Source organism: Motacilla alba, chromosome 3 (genome assembly GCF_015832195.1).
Source record: "Motacilla alba alba isolate MOTALB_02 chromosome 3, Motacilla_alba_V1.0_pri, whole genome shotgun sequence".
NCBI classification, from domain to species: Eukaryota; Metazoa; Chordata; class Aves; order Passeriformes; family Motacillidae; genus Motacilla; species Motacilla alba.
In genome coordinates this window covers 111,011,124-111,023,295 of record NC_052018.1, presented here as the reverse complement: position 1 = coordinate 111,023,295, position 12,172 = coordinate 111,011,124, and the positions used below count along the sequence as shown (strand labels likewise).

The 12,172-nt window shown below is 42.8% G+C and overlaps 1 long non-coding RNA gene across 1 annotated transcript in view; it reads right to left on the bottom strand.

Moving 5' to 3' along the window:
• Positions 1-11,032, bottom strand: part of LOC119698845 — a 55,223-nt gene extending 44,191 nt beyond the window's left edge. The window contains exon 1 of the long non-coding RNA XR_005256289.1: positions 10,946-11,032. This is a non-coding gene — a long non-coding RNA (uncharacterized LOC119698845). The remainder of the gene's footprint in view (positions 1-10,945) is intronic.
• Positions 11,033-12,172: the final 1,140 nt, after the last annotated feature.

Below are 12,172 nucleotides of genomic sequence, written 5' to 3'. Positions count from 1 at the left end.
AAGCACCCCACCCCTGAGAAAATTTACCCAGGAAAAAAACATCCAGGGTGCCAACGTTTCACTGTGAAGACCACACTGCGTTTCCTGTTGGCAATTCTTAGCTGTAATTATGGAAACTATTGCAATTAGGTTATTCTAATTATGAAAATCTATTTCCTTTTAAAGATTTCAGAGCAACCTTTTTTTTTAAATGAAAAAGAACACATAAAAACACTGAAATCCTTTGAATTCCTTCTCGTGCCACAGAATCTGAGCACAATTTATCTAGATAAGTTTTAATTATAGCCTTTCCAGAAAGACAGTACTCTGTATAAATAAAAAGAAATATAATTGATAAATGTAGTCAGATGGCACCAGGTTGTTTAAATAGACCATTAAGCTCAAAATGTCTAAAGTTAAATTAGATTGTATTCTCTTTCACCTAGGGCTTTTGTAAGGCACAACTGGCATGTATAGTCTTGTCCACATTAATTTTTACTGCCACGGTCAAAAAGCAGCATAAGTCTGCAGCTTGTGTAGAATTTTCTGTCTTTATTTGACGTGATCATAGTGGATGAATTAGCTCCCTTGGTGCAGAGAGTGAAAGAAGGTTAGTTGAGGGAAATAAGGAATTTTCAGAGGAAAGAAAAAGTTTGAGGGAAACATATGGTTTAAAGGCTCCAGCCTATTTCAGATCAAGCTGAGAGAGTTGAGATCTGTTGGTTCAGAGATCCAGTTCACTGCACATTCCTACTGTGCCTGCCTACTAATTGCATCCCATGTTTGTCAATCAAATATTTGCAATTAACAAAAATATTCCCTTAAGAGACATATAACAGAGGCTGCTAAGGATCCATTGCTTTGCTATTAGACTCGGCTCCAAAAAAAAAATAAAAATAAAAAGGTCTTTAAAAATATTCTGCTGATGATGACACTGCCAGACACTTCTAGTCAAAACATTAACAAGCAGAATAGGTGGCATGGGGGCTTTTCAAAGAGATTTTTTTCAAAGAAGAAAAACTTTGATCTTAGTGTTTCTGACCCATCCTCCACCTCTGATTCTTCAATCTACAAGTACATATAGTGGTTTAATTTCACTCAGTGCATAACTTGCCTAAGGAGAAACGTTGATCTAGATTTTTTTTTTATTTAACTCCAATTTAACTGATGCTCTAAAGCTGCCCTATCAGTGCATAATGCACTCTCACACGAGGTTTCTAAGCAGAAACTGAAGAAAGCAGACTGGAATAATAAGAAATGCACAAGGTTCAGAGGAAACATTAATTTGTAAATAGGTAGAAACGCCAGTAATTTGTTGGGAATTGAAGACCTTCTGTATGAAACAGTGAAGCTTAGCAGCTGTGCACTGCTGTTTTATAAATCAATATTACATCTGAAGGAGGTGTTTGAATGCTTGTATCATTGTGGTTTGAGTCAAACAAAGTTCTGTGATAAGAAATGATCAAACAAAACAAACAAAATCCCTTCCCCTGTCTCGCCGGATAAACTCCAAACATAATTCCACAAGAGGGATGGAACATTGAAATCATCCACTTTTTTATAATTGCCTAAACCCCTCAGTCACAGAAAGATGATTGGATTGGTGATGGACTATTGTATTCTCAAAGACATGGCTGATGCCAACGGAGAGCTCCTGCAGAACGATAACAGCGCCAGCATTCTCCCTGTGACCTGTGGTGGGCTTCAAAGCCCATCCCAGCCAAAATGCCGTGCTCCAGAGTAAGCATCACTGGGACTGGGGGCTCCAGCCTCCCCTTCCACCTCCGCAACTAATTCCTTCAGTGCCATGAGCAACCTCTTATCCTCACTGCTGCTAAATACAGAGTATAATGCACAGCCAGCGAGCGAGAGGAGCTCACGCTTCGGCCAAGCCAAGGAAAAATGTGCCAGCGCAGCCCGGCAGGTACGGCTTGATTTGCTGATTTGTCTCGTGTCAACACAGCCTGTACCTGCAAACAGAACCTTTTTCTTGCCATTTTCCAATTCTCCCACAGAAAATGAAGCAGAATCCCAGCAATGTTAATGATTTTCCCAATCAGATGTGATCTAAAATGCTGCGTGCCCTCATGACTGACATTGCTTCCTTTCCTCAAAGGCTGTAAGTAATCATGAAATGTTCTGAAGGCACAAAGGAGCTGCCTTCCCTTGCCTTTTTTTTATCTTTATAAACCATTTCCTTAATTTAGGCTGTGGCTTAAAAAAATCTCAGCATCACAAAGCTATGTCTTTGGGGCTGTAATACTCGCAGAGAATGGGCAAAGAGACAGCATTTCTCAAAACCCACCAAGCCCAGTTTCGGGAGCCTCGGGAAAGAGAGGGAGTTGGGAGAGCGGTGTCTGCAAAGCAATATCCTGGGAGACATCTGCTGGCCACGCCGAGCTCCGGTCCCCCACTGCAGGCACGGAGATCGGGGCTCGGGACTTCGGGAGTCAAGGGGCAACTTGGTGGTCACACAAATCATAAGTGCACAGGAAACAAGGATCAACCAACAGCCCTGCCTTTGGGCTCCATAAAGGATTTAGCAACATCCTTATTGTCTGACTGATTGCGAAAGGAAGCAAATCCATCCCTGCGACTGCAGGGAAGCGGAGAGGAGGGACAGCTGAGCAGCAGCCCACTCCAAGCCCGTGGGCACCACTCCAGCCCGGTGACCAGGGACACTTCCCTGCCACTGCTGGATAAACACACTCCAAAGCTGGCACTGGCATCCCCCAGCTGCCTCTGTGCCCCTCGGGAGGCTCCAGGCAGATAAAGCAGGACACAAAGCTGGGCGGCACAGGGAGCGACAGGGACAAGGCAGAGCCTGGCCAGCCTTCACATGGCTGCTGCTGGGGGGGATTTTTGATTTTTAATCACAGGCTTGCACCGAGTAGCCCCGTTTGTAAACACCCAGCTATCATTTTGCAGGGGGTTGTCAGATTACAGAATCTTATCATCAAGTTTGAGGTGGGAAAAGAAGAGGAGGAGATGGAGGAGGAGGGTATTTTTGTTCCTGTCCTTCATTTCCTGATAAGATTTTGATCCAAGAGATTTTTTGATCCAAGAGATTTTTTTTCTTTCTTCCTTTTTTTTTTTTTTTTCTGTTCAGGTTTTTTTGTTGTTGTTTTGTTTTTAATTTGGTAGCATAAATTCATTTCACAAGATGCAGGTGTTTGAAAAATTTCAGAAGTTCTGTGGTTTTGTATTCCTGGGCTCATTGATGAGAAAGCTTACTCGTGATGACATGGTGAGCTGAAGCAATGATTAAAAGGCTATTGCATATGCTCTTCCCAGCTGAGTTGTTGTTCTCCTTGTTGTTTTTAGAGCACACAGAAAGTGTCTGCACCAGCTGCTAATAAGCTCTTTTGCGACTCTAACATCATGATCTGATCACCCCAGAAGTGCAGAGCGGGAGCTGGAGAACTTGGTCTCAGCAATTTGCCAAAAACATCCCTGACATATTTCAGCTACCGTGGAAAGTTTGTGACACTGCAAGGAAGTGAAAATGCGTGGGGAAGGTTGGACAGGAACGTGGGGCTCGTGTTTGTGTGCACATGAGATTTAAAGGCATGGGCAGAGCAGGGCCATGTGTGTTTTCAAAGGCACAAGTGGGAATTAGACACACAACTTCCATCGACTTCCAGTGACAGAACTAGCCCTCGTGCCTTTGAAATTCTGCCCCTTTATTTACTGTACCTTGGTAAAACCAGGGCTGAAAACCTAGTTTTTAAAAGGGATTGGAGCTGGAATGAGGCTGCTTTGGGATTGTAATTGAGAGGCACAAGATGAAACCACCCCAAGACACATTTCATAATGTCCCAAAAATCAGCTTTTAACACCAAGTGCTCAGAACTTCAAATCCAGGGGGCTCTAAAAGTACCACTTGACCTGACAGGGGGCCAGTTCAGGAATTCCCACGGGAGGGCAGAACTAACTGTTATCCCTTGCTGGGCAGGAAGAGCAGGGCAGTCACACCTGAAGGTCTAACCCGTGGAATTCTCCCAGCCAAACCCAACCTGTGCTGTGGCAGAGGAGGAGAGAGGTGTGTGCATTGAGGGCAGGTGCTCTAAGGTGGCTTTGGCTCTGATTTTGGTGAAGGTGGCAGGAGCTGCTCAGTTCGTGTGCTCACAGTGTCGTGCTGTCTCTGCAGGACGGCTGTGAGCAAACAGTCTGAGGATGTTTTAGCAGCGCATAGAGCTGCATATATTTGCCATAAATAGGAGTTTATTCTTTGGCAGACGAGCCAGCATTAGAGCTGCAAAAACACACAGAATATAGTAAGTGCCGGGGAAAAGAAAACCAAGCAGAGAGACAATCTGTGAAGCAAAGGAAATAAATAGAGACTGAACAGAAAGAAAAATAGAAGGATGAGGGGAAAAACTAAAAAGTTAAGGCAAAAAGGAAAGAGAAAGGAAAAAGAAGTCAGGAAAATTTGAGATTCCTCACTTGTGGGAATGGCACAAATCCATCAGTGATGCTTTGGGTAGCTCTGGACACCCCAACTGCTTCTTTACCCAACTTCTTAAAAAAGCAACTGATTCCCAAGGCAATGGGACTGAGTACATTAATTTTTATTAATCCTCATCCATAATAACTAAAACTGACCTATTAAAATACGTACCACTGGATTTGGGGTTTTTTGCTCTTTTTTTTCAATGAAGAAGAAACAAAGAGAAAATGCAAACCAAAAGTTTTAAGAGGACAGCCAAGTCATGATGAGCAGCACCCATGAAGTGCAAATGTCCACCTGTGCTTGATCAAGAAGGAAACTTGACCAGTGCAACGTGTGGACATCAATTGTCCCTAACCATTCCAACAGAAACAACAATAAATTTTAAAAACAATTTTTAAAAATAGGTCATTTAATGCCTAATTTTTCCTGGTGTTTTTTCTGATTTTCACAACCTTGTTTACATGAGCAGAGATGACAACGGCAATTTCTGCTTGAAGACAAAAATCTGAGCTCAACAACCAAAGGCCAGCAAAAACCCATTCTTTTCCTAGGCAGAGCTGAACTCAGCATTAATTAATTTAGGACACAACTTTCTGGAGCTCAGTTATTCCCTTGGGCAACAACTTTACCTCACATTAATTTACAGTTCAATGGCAATTTTATGGATACTTGAACTTTTATTACTGTCTAACCTATACAACCAGAGTTGAACAGATTTTGCTAGTAGGATAAATGATCACTTGGTTGTAAAATGAGTTATTGGAATTGCCTTTTCCATACATTACAGACATTCGGAGGTGGCTTTCTCTGTCCCTGAGACCAGGGAGGGGACACTGCCCCACTGCCCCAACACCAGCAGGACAAAGCTCCTGGCTCCCTGTGACCCAGACAGAGCCTCAGTGCTCAAACCCAACACTCCCTCACTCCAGAACTACATAAAAAAATTAAATAAAAGACTGAAACAACCCCCTGTTTTATATACCAGGCAACTTTGGGAACCAGGTGGCCCCAGAGCCACACCAGAGGGCACTGGTCTGTGCTGGGTGGTGCAGATGAAGAGCTGGGGAAGAAAAGCCTCTCCTAGGGCTCCTGTGACTGTTAAAAACAGTAAAATTACCAGTAGCTCACTATTCTTAGCTCAGAGTATTTATCTATGATATTGATTTTATTACAGGAAACTCCTTTAGTATGTAATAGATAGAATTAAAACTGCTTTGTGCTGCTGGGTTAAAAATAGCCCTATGAGATTTAAAATAAATGTGGGGCAAATTATTTTAAGATTTTGGAAAGGACAAAATCCAGTCCAGGGAAAACCACCACTTTTCAAGAAAGAAAACAGTATAAAATATTAATATCACCTCAGTCAATATTTCAGTTTTAGATAAAATTCACCTTGAAATCTAGCCAGCAATTTCTTATAATACCAGAATTGATTTTTTTTTAAAATCTAGAATTAACTTCATTTAAATCCAGTCTTTCTAAGTCTGCTGCACTTCAGAAAACGTAGCTGAATGGGAAAAGGGGTTTTTTTCTGCTTTTTCAGCTTTAAATCCCATTTGGTGAGTAACAAAAATAATGCAATCTGCACCTCTACTGAGAGAATCTGTGGTGCACATGACCTCCTTGTGGGATCCTCCAAAGGCTCCAAACATCCCCTTGGTGCAGGATCACTGCTGGATGGAAGGGCCTGAGATTTTCAGTTGTAAGAACTTGGGAGATCCAGATGCAACAGTGAAAAGTGGGAAGGAGTTTGCACTTGAGGAGAATGGCTTTATGAAACCCTTCAAGTATTTAAGAATTAGAGCTATTAAATGCATGATCTATGACTTTTAAAGCTCTGATCTGCCTAATCTTTCTTGCATCCCTCTCCCCCAAAAGGCATTAATAAAGCCCAAATTAAGCCATGCCAAATCCTCATTTTCCATCTGAGTTTGATGTTTCAAAGGCTCTGCTGTTCTACCTTTGTTTTGACATACAAAAATGTCACCTCTGCTAGGAAATGTGCATATTTGGCAGGAAAAGAGGAAATAAAGGCTTCCCCTGCATTGTAAGCTGTGTGTTACAGTCTGTCAGCAATCAACAGGGGCAGATGTTAAACTCACCATCCTCTCTCAGAAACTGGTGTTTAATTAATCAAATGCCTTTCTCTCCCCTATGGTATCTCTAAACCAGGAGGTCCAGCATATCCATTAGCCACTTTCTCCAGAGGTGTGATAACAAACTATCCCAGACTTAGATAGAGCCAAAAACCACAAAAATGAGTCCAGGTCTAATCTAGACTTCACCTGAGCTGTGCAGACGCATCAGCACATCATCAAAGGCATCCTGGGCTTTCTCTGACTTGGGAATTAAGTGGAACCAAGTTCCAGTTTTGCTTCCTTTCAGACCCAGAGAATGACTTCTGTTTCCCAAAGCTCTTCTTTCCCCTTCCACAATTGTTATTGGTCTGATAGAACATTTTATTTCCCATCACAGCATGATTGTAGTCAAGGAGTATAAAGGCCAGAGCAGCATTTGACTAATCCAAATAAGATTATCAGAGAAGCACCTTAGTATTTTACAAACCCAAGTTTTTTGCCTTCCACACACAGGTTGTGCCACTTCCCCACCATCACTTTTAACTATTTCAGTGGAAAGAAAAGAGCCCGAAATGGAGAATAGAGTTATTCCCACCTGTGCATCCCCCAGTGCCACCGTTGAACAGGAACCATTCAGCAGCAGGCACTGGACTCCAGGAGCTGGTCCTTCCAAAGGCTTCCAGCTGCAGCTGGACACCTGCACCCTTTATTTCCTCCCTTCCAAGCATGTTGTGTTCCCCACCTACCCCACCAGGTCCAGGCCTACCCTAAAGCCCCACCTGAGCTCTGAGGAGCTGCGCTGGGGAGTGCCCAGCTGCCTCTGTCCAGTCCCTAAATCAGCAGTGCCTGTTTCTCCTCTCCCCATCAATTTATCCACTGGAGGAAGGCATTTCATACACTGAGCTTTAGCATCTGTTATTTGATGGTAATCGATTAATTTTTAACTATCTTTCAGCCCTTTGATGTTCTATAAATAGCCTAAGCTAATAGAGACTTCTTTATACTCAGAATGCAGATCCACTGTGAGGTTATTTGAAAGAAAAGAAGGAGTCTGGTGTAGTATGTTTGTTCAATGTGTTATTAACTCAGAAAGGAAATTGAGCTATAGTGAACTATGTAGATCTGATTCTGACAGCTGCAAACAATTCATAGTGAAAATGACTCAGCCTAATTCATATTTTTTAATTATTTTCTCCCCCACTTTCTTCTGCAGACCGAGAAAGGGTTCAAAATGACCTTGAATTGAAAAGTCTGGATTTGTCTTAGTGTTTTCTTCTTTCTTGGTGCTGTATCCAAAACTTCCTTACTGGGAAGTCAGCAAAATCGGCAAAAAAACCCCAAACAACCAAACACCTCCTGTCTGATGCACCTCCTCATTTTGCTTCCAATACTTCCCAGACAATGCTGTGGGCAATGTAAGTTGCTCTTCAGAAATTCAGTTTGGAGGGCTGGGAGAGACACAAACCCTCAGTTGTGGTGGGGAACTCAGAAACATTAGTGGCCTTTTTTTTTCTTAATTTACATTTTCCCTGTTAGTTCACCCTGAGATCCCAACGGCACGATTTACTAATTAATTACTATTATTAGCTAATGGCAGTGAAAACTGAAATTACTGCCTGCCTTAAGCATAACAAAATTGACAATAAGTCTGTGGTGTGTGAATCACTCCCTTAACCGAATGCCAGCAACGGTGGCTTGATGCTTTCCACAAAACCACCTGGCACACATGGAGGCACAGCCTTCATGTTCCAGAGCCAGACAGGGGATGGGCATTTGCATTCCTGGGCACGGCTAATACAGGGGCACCACCAGCTCTGAGAGGGCTTCATCCTCTTTTTCTGGCCAAAAAACGTGGGCGCTGCTTCTTCAGAAATATGGGCTGGGCTCGCCCCTTGTGAGCAACAATGATTTACCTCCTGTTTGTCACAGCAAGTGACAATCACCCAGGTGGCTGCAGCTACTGGCACCAGCTACTTGCTAAAAGTATGCAAACATTTTAGGGTTTACACGTGGGGCAGTTTTTAATGTCCAGATCTTTAAATCCCCTCCAGATGCCCAAATGAGTGCCCTGGTTTGCAGAAGCACCGAGCGAGCCCCTCTGTGACAGTCTCCAGGAGAATTGCTGTGCAGAAGGAGGTGTCCACTCCGAGAGCAGGTGTGTGGCTTTGTCTGCACGCTTGGGGATGTCTGTGGAACAATTATTTTCTCTCCCAATCCCGAACAGTGGGTGGTCACTGATGTTAGACTGAAATCAATAGGTAGAAAAGAGATTGTTTACAGAAGCATGACAATGACTGGGTCACTCCAGAAGGAAGTTTGCATCGTTCTGAGAAGAAAACACTCAGAAGAGGGCTGTAATTTAGTGCCTGGATACCAGAGTGACTGGGAACTGCATAGACAGATTAGGCAAAAATTAAATTTGTTTAGACAGATAAGACGCAGGAGTCAGATCAAAGAAATCATTTCAATGTAGTGCAGGGAATACTTTCCCACCCTCAAAAAGTGTACAAAAGAAAACAAAACCAAGAAGCAGCCAGCCAAAATTACCAATGCAGTTCCATTTAACAAAAAATCAATATTACAATAAGATGCCAGTAATGAAAGAAAAACCACAGCAGTATCTCAATAAAGATTACAAATTACAAGATTATAAATGGAGAGCCACAGTCATTTTGGACAGACAAATATGACCACAGGACAACTGGAGGCCAAATGATGGTTTAGGAAAAATGCCTGCAGCTTTCAAGAAGGCCAATGGGAGAAGCTAACATGCATCTCAGGGCAGGATTTGGCTCTAGGACTCGCACATGAGTAATTATGGCAGGGAGATACAAAATATCACAGAAATAAAAGACCTGCTCATTAGAAACCCATCCAGCCAAACCCATGGGGACATCCTGACATGAAATCTCCATCATTTGTTATTTTCAAGAACCCGGTGCCAGTCTTGAGATATTTTTAAGGTACCAAAACTGGGTTTTTTTTTAAATTGTAATTTCCGTTTCATCCATAGAGCGCTTAAGTAATTTACAAGTCTTTGACAAATACTCCAAAGCCTGCCCCTATAAAAGCCAGGGGTGAGGACAATGCTGCAACGATGCTGGATCCGTTTCTCCGAAGAGAATAAAACAGGTAAAAGCACACAGCTTGTTCTGGAAACCAGAGGAACCACAGCTAAGGAACCTTCCAATTGACAGTCTTGCAATGAGGCAGAAATAAAGGATGGACCATAGGACTCTTGGCTTGCAATCAACTGCCTTTTCCCCTCAGCCCATCTCAGCTCTTGTGCAAAAGCGGATTTAAACAAGACAAATGATGAAAACAATAAAAATCCCCACCTCACTTTGATTCTGGCACATCCCTTTCATGCAATCACTGTGTAAATGAAAGGCAAAACGTGCCCTGTAGAACTGCGACTCCTTTCTGTTCTTGCAGTGTCACCCAAGCCCACACTTGAGAGATGTTTGTTCATTCTTGTCCTCTTTATTCTATTTAACACACAGCAATAGTTTCACAGCACAGAATATTGTCAACACGTTTATTTCTCAACAGGCAAGTTGAAGAAAACCCAAACCAAACCAGATTAGAGGGTCAGGACAGACACAAAATGGAATCATGAGCGGGAATGGTGGAAACGACTGAATTAAATATGTAGATAACAGCTCCAGAGCGAGGCAGAAAGTGCAGGTGGTGCCATCAGGGCAGCACACACTACAATGGAGTGGGAGATACCTACCAGAGCTGGGAAGAGAACAGATCACAAAGAAAATACGGACGGAAGCCAATAAACTGCAGGAAAACTAAAATCAAAATGATAGGTGAAAGAAATGCATGTATCTGCATTGTGAGGAGTCCATTGAATTGAGCAAATGATACTCCTCCTGGGGGAATGATTCATTACCATATGGAAAAGACCTAGCCCATGATAAAGGATGAGGGGAAACCACTGAATAGCAGAATCTACCTACAGAAATTGAAAAAGAACGTTCTTGTTGAATTGTGGCAGAAGTACTTCAAAATTCCGACGGGCCTGACTAACTCAGATAGGGAGGGGAGGGGAAAAAAGCATGTTAAAATATGTGATATCATGCCTACAAGCAAGGGTGAAGGTCGAATCAGAGAAAATTTAAAATGCGCCGAGAAACAAGCAGCATCAGCAAGAGCGGTGCCAGAACGAACAGATTTTATTCATCTCTACTTCAGGACCAAAAGAGGGGGGTGGGGGGAAGAAATATTGGAAGTCCTCCTTACTTGGGGGCTGTGTCTCCATGCCACTGACCTACTTCTACTTGAAGCACTCTGCTTGGAGAGACTCGCTAAGGCTCGAGAAAAAGGTCTTATACCACAACAATATTGTGCTCCAACAGTGCCCACAGTCTGGCTGCTCGGGGATTTATAAGCCAAGCTCACAAATAGACAGTAATGAGTTACTCACCAGAGGCTGTCAGCAAAGTTGCTAATTAGTACAAATGGTAGTAGATCTTGTAATGCTGTCCCCTGCTTTAGTGGGAACAGTTCCAAGACCACCTAACCTGTATCTCACCGGATTAAAGACAGATTGGCTCCCTTTAGTCCAGCCTGGCATTTCTGGGGGTTTTAAAGCACGAGACAGAATCAGAGTTAGAAGGAAAACTCGGGAGCAAACTTAACCACGCAAACAAAGTGACTCAGTTCCTGGGGAGATGCCCCACGTGCAGAAAACAATTACTCCTCCCTCTCCTCACGGAAGAGCCCATGCACCCATGTCAACAGAAGCCCTTCAATTGAATTTTGCAAGAACTGGGCCAAGTCCCAGGGCTGTGAGTGCCAATGCTGCCGTGGGGAGCAGCACACCTTGAGCTCCCCAGCCTGCAGAGCTGACAAAAACCTTCTGCTAACCAGGAGCCCTCAGGCTTCCAGTACAGATAAAGCCACCAGAAAAGGCAATTAAATGGGGCACAATTTTAATGTGCAGCCTTCAAACAGGGAAACACTTCACCTTCTCAGAATTTCACAGGACCATGATAACAAACTGTTGACATGTTAAAGCCACTATTGAGAAATATGATGCTAAAAGGGAAATAAGAAGAATTATTGACTGGTTATTGCAGTTTAAATATATTTATTATTTAAGAAATGCATCAAAGTTGCATTCCTGTTCCCTCTGCCAATGACTGTACAGAAAAACCAGAACATCAAATTTTAGAATTTATCTGGTACTACTTCCTACAAAATGAACCAGGTTTTAAAAACCACTAACCTGTCTGGCCATTGAAAAGGTAAGACATTTTCTATTAAAATACATCTTTCTATCAGCAGAAGCATTTTCTGTAATATTTTCGGCTGTAAAAAGTCCTAGGAAATTAAAGCAGATCAAAACCCTTTAATATGTATTAAGAAAACAATTTAGACAAGAGGGGTCAGTAATGGAAAGGTGAGATATCTACTACTGGAGCCAAGTTACAGAAAGGGTGAGCCATTTGTTGCCAAGTTAAACAAGACACAATTAAGGTTAGCTTGGCTCTGCTGGTTTGTGTAAACCCACACATGAGGATTGTGGGGGGCTACGACAGTTTCAGTGTGACTTATTTACCTTGGCCTTTTCCTGGACTGTGTTGTAGGCCGGCTCTTTTCGGAGACATCACACCTTTCCACCCATTCCTCACACCTGGCCTCTTATCAC